This window comes from Hibiscus syriacus, unplaced genomic scaffold (genome assembly GCF_006381635.1).
Source record: "Hibiscus syriacus cultivar Baekdansim isolate YM2019G1 unplaced genomic scaffold, ASM638163v2 tig00110890_pilon, whole genome shotgun sequence".
Taxonomy (NCBI): domain Eukaryota; kingdom Viridiplantae; phylum Streptophyta; class Magnoliopsida; order Malvales; family Malvaceae; genus Hibiscus; species Hibiscus syriacus.
The window spans coordinates 10,872,060-10,877,245 of record NW_024062900.1 but is presented as its reverse complement, the minus strand read 5'-3'; the positions used below and the strand labels follow the sequence as shown (position 1 = coordinate 10,877,245).

Here is a 5,186-nt window from a genome sequence, read left to right as displayed (position 1 = left end):
GAAAATCATTTGTAAAATCTTAAAATTCATTTGACTTAATTTGTTATATCGAAATATTAAAATGTTTTCAACACTAGGCTATGCCTCACCGTCGCCTAGCCCGAGGATGAGTTGTCGCTGTCATTGAAGACCACCGACCAGTGCATGAGCTGCACTCAGCCACCACCACGTGAGCTGTCGCACCGGCCAGATTGAAAATATCTAAGTGTATTTAATGCACCCAGCCACCTCACTAGCTGCTCCTAGCGTGTCACAGTATCCTCTAGTCACTTCCATAGATCGGTGACTCAGAGGGAAACCATTATTCGACCGGTCCAAGGAATGAGCCATAAGTTCCTATATAAGGAACTGCAAAAGAACAAAAAAATGAAGAGATAACGGAGAGCAACTAAGAGCCAAAAACCATTCAAAAGAGAAGAAAAATAACACACCAACAATAGAGAGGAGAAGTTTACCATCGTAGAAGTCGAACATCACCGGAGACTATCGTTTAACCGAAGGTAAAACCTTCAGTTTCGTTTAGACTTAAGGGTGTATGGTTTCGAGTTTAAGGTTTGAAGAGTATTATTTGGGGTTAAATTTCCCAAACGCCAACCGCCGTGTGCGACGGTGGGGAACTCTGACGGACGGTGGTCGGAGGCAGCCGGCCTCCCTTTGGCGAAGGAATGAAGAGAGAGGCGAGATAAAATTTTTTGTCTCTCTTTTAGAGAGAGAAGCAAAAAGGGAAATTGAGAGGTTGGTTCATTTTTGGGCCAGTTATATGACGTCGTTTTGGGGGGTTATCTGCGTTTTGGGTACATGGGTGAACCCCGACTAAGGTCCCCCTAACTTTATAAAATTTTAATTAGGTCACTGTAATTAATTTCCATGTATTTTAATTTGGATCTCAAGTTTTACTTGTATTCTGTTCCTTTTATACTTGTTATTTTATTTTTTATGTTTATTTTAATTTTAGTCCTTATATTTTAATGATTTTCATTTTAATCCCTATTTGTTTGTTGTTTCACATGTTTATTTTAATTGTATTCAATTTCATCCTTAATTTAAATAGCATATTTAGTTCTTTTTTTAGTCTCTAATTAATTTAGTAATTATTCAATTTAGTCCCTTGTTAGGTAATTGTCTTTTTTAATTAATGGTATGTAGTTGTTTTGCATGTGGATATGCTTACATATGTATGAGTATCTGAATGATTCATCTGCAAATAGCATGGCATTATTTTTGCATGAGATGTATGATATCCTCACAAACATAGTTCTACTCGACCCATATAAAATAATTTGAAAGGGTAATACATTTTCGTTTTAAAGTTGACCTGAGGTGGTTGTCTTAACTTATGAGAAAGTTACAGCCAATAATTTTAAAATGAAAACGTGTCCCGTTAAGTAAAACCCTAAAATTTGATCTCACCTAAAAATTGGGAACGAGAGAACAATAAATCTTCGTCTATTTAAATTATTCGACAAAAGATCATTAGAACTTATCTATGGTTTGATATCGATGTCTTTAAATAATCGAATATTGTTCTTCTTTATAAAAGACTTGGTAATTTTTAATTTAATTTGTTTAATAATGTGTATTAAATATTGCAATGAAACGTAATATTTCTTTATTTCGATTGGAGTAAGAATTGATTGTCTCAAGTATGAGGGGTGTTTTCTTTTCGATAGAAATAATTAAATATTATAAGGTTTCATTTTAAAATTCATAAAGTTTTTTAAAGGGATCTTAAACTAAATTAAATCTGAACTTGTAAATTTCATTGCAAAGACAATTAATTAATCGACTAGGTACGATTTTGGGCTTTGGGGGGGGGGGTGCTAATACTTCCCCACACGTAGTCGACTCCCGAACTCTTTTTAAAACAAATTTCTGGTCAAACTTATATCAAGTTTTTTATCTTTTAAAATTATTTTTCTTACAATTATTTTAAAATGTATTTTTAGGTATTCGATCTACCTAACCCAAAGGTCGGTGACTACTCCAAATCTATTTATTCGTTCTTTATTTTAAAACCGATATTTTTCAATATTAAGTTGGATCGATCCCGTCATAGCCCTAAAAAGCTGTAAGGACCGTTTCGACACACCGTTTCCACCATATTGTTTTACACATTTTGATATTGATTTTGCAGTCAAATTGGACTTTTTAACTAAAATTACTTTTAGAAACTTATAACAAACGCACCCTAAAAAGAAAGAGACAAGCAGTAGCACGAAACAAATCCAATACAAGAACCACCACTAAATAAGAACAGGATAATCATCTTGAAGCAATGATTGGCCTACCCAAGAGTCACCTTTGGTCCGTAAGGATTTACCAGCTTGATCAGAGATGCACCTCCATACTTCAGCCTACCCAAAAAAACGTTTCAATAAAACATTGCAAATAATAAACAGTAATTTCCATGATCCATATTTGTCATAACTATATTTTCTAGTTGAAACCAATATTCAAATATCAAGTGTCATGCAGTCATGGTCCATAAACCATTATCCAGTAAATCATAATTTTCAGTGGAACATATATCCAATCAGATAAAACAATCGGGTAGCACATAGGGAACACACCTCGTAAAGTGGGGGCACACAGTAAAACTACCGAACACTAACCTCGTCACTCTCTGCTACAGTGCTCGACCAAATTCATAGCAAACTGAATTAATATCAAAGTAATATTTTAATCAAGGTATTTATAAAGTTCACGGTTCATACAAGTATACAAGTGACTATCGGCTCACATGGTCTAACGGATCGAGAAGAGCTAGGCTGAGCTGGCGAGCCATTAGATAACTCTCGAGTACCTTCAAATAACAACAATTAATCAGTCTAAGTCTTACTTTAATTATTCCAAAATTAAAACAATTAATTACATAAGCATATTTTAGGTTTGACGGTCAATTTGGAGGCTTTCGGGTTTGAATTTGGTGAAACAAACTTCAAAATCAAGTTCAGGACATCGAAAACTTAAAATATGACTTTTTGAAATTTTTGACTTTTTTGGTCAAAGTTAATGGTCAGACCGGTCAAATTCAATGGTCTGACTGATCAACGGTCAACTCTACCAAAGTCAACGGGTCGGGTCAAAACGGTTTGGTTCGGGTCGGGTAGGCGGCTCAGTTCTGCCCGAATCGGTTCCAAAAATTTCCTGGACTGGCCGGAGTCCCCCATGTGCACTGCCGGTGTGTGATAGCCCGTGCGGCGGCGGCCGAGACCCATTTCACTGGCCGATCACTACCAATACAACAATGAACTCAATTACATCCAAATTCAATCCAATAACACGCTCAAACCAAACCAAAATTACCAAAAACCGATTGGTAACTTACCCATGTCAGCGATCGACGATGGCGCATCAACACTGAACAAAACCAGTCGGGTTTTGTTCGTACAATACCGGTGAGTATAGTGGAGGCACCGGTGAGCCGAAACAATGCCGGATGCGGCCGAAATCGGTGAAGATACACTCAGTGTTGATGGTTTTCGACGGCTTTTCATTGACCAATCCACAATGAACGATGTCATTTCTCGATGAAATTGGGGTTGGGTTTTGATCATTGTTCGACGATGAGTATTTTGGTGGTGGTTGTTTGAGCTGGGGTGGTCAGACGGTGACGAATTTGGCCGGTAAAGGTGACCGACGGGGGAGATATAATTTGGGGGTTAGGGATTTCAAAAATCTGGGGAAAATGGGATAACTCGATTGGGGGAAATAAATATCACTGAGTATTAAAAATGAGCAAATTCAGGTTCTAATCCTTGCATTCCCTGAGACTTCCTTAAATGGTCTACTAGTTACTAAATTTTATAATTTAGTCCCCAAAACTTCACCATTTTGATTCTTTTATTTTCTTTGTAATTTTTTTCTAAAAATTGGGCTATGACAATCTTCAATCTCATCTCCTTCCTTCAACCCTAGAGAATTCAACACTGATCCCAATTCCTCGACGGTGATGAACATGCCATGATCTCTGTCGAACACATCGAAAGCGTCCTTTAGCAGTTCACCTCCGTTTGCATGCCCTTCTTCCTCCGAGCTCTTCAAATAACTCTCGTCTTCGTCGTCGATGGCTTTACACAGGATGCAAAACTCGTTGAAATCGATCAAGACGTTGCCGTTCATATTGAGCTTCACCACTATTTCTTCCATCTCTTTCTCCTTCAAGAACATCCTGATGTTCGTCAGTGATTCCTTTAGTTTTTTTCTTAGTAATGAAGCCGTAGCCGTTCTTGTCACTAAAAAGATTTCCATGCACTTGGCACTTCATTCATTAACCAATCACACTTGTCGACGTTTTAGATTTATTTAATTGATACCTTTTTTTTGAAAGGGAAAACCCCATTGATTTTATCTTCTTTACATTTGCATCTGACTATTTTTTTATCTCTTCCGATGATTGTAATTTTTCGAATTTTAGTATATATTCGATATTGTTAGGGGGATTTTAATTGGACGAAGTTTCTCCTTGAATGGGATTGGAATGGTTTGGTTCGTAAGAGGATTGGGAATGGTCATGATTTAGTGATAATTTTTTGTTTTGCCCAGATAGTTTGAGTTTTTTTATTGAGTTTTATATTTTTAATATTATATTTTTTACTGACATAACATAACATATAAAATAAAATAATGTGTATTGGTGGTAATGTGATAAAATGATATAGTATATATCATTAGAAAAATTGATTAATTTAAAAATTCAAAAAATATTACTGTTAATATTGTAAAAAAAACCAACTTAAAGAGTTCAATTGAAAAAGATTATTATTATTATTATGAGTGTTTTTAAGAATTCAAATTTCAAAAGTAAATGTTAAAATCATTATAAATTTAAAATTGTTTTTCAATTTGATAGATCTTGTTGTCAAATTGTGTTTTTAATCCCTCTATTATAATTTGAGATTTAATAATTAAGTTTTTATTTTAACATAATTTGATCTTTGTACTTTTAAAGTATCGCTAATTAGTCCATATAATTGAAACTAGTAACTACCCAGTTAAATTTGCTAATTTGGATCCCTCTTAAAAGCATTCATTCAAACACAAAATTAAAGAAAAAAGTCATGTCGACATGATAAGTTAGAAGGGGTATTTTAAGGGAAAAGAACTCATGTTAGTATTTTAGCAAACATAATTAACAATGTTATATAGTTACATTTGTTAAAATAATATTAGAAAAATAGAGGATC

General features: G+C 34.8%; 1 pseudogene; it reads right to left on the bottom strand.

Moving 5' to 3' along the window:
• Window positions 1-301: 301 nt before the first annotated feature.
• Window positions 302-4,267, bottom strand: LOC120144716 (annotated as a pseudogene).
• Between the last annotated feature and the right edge of the window lie 919 nt (window positions 4,268-5,186).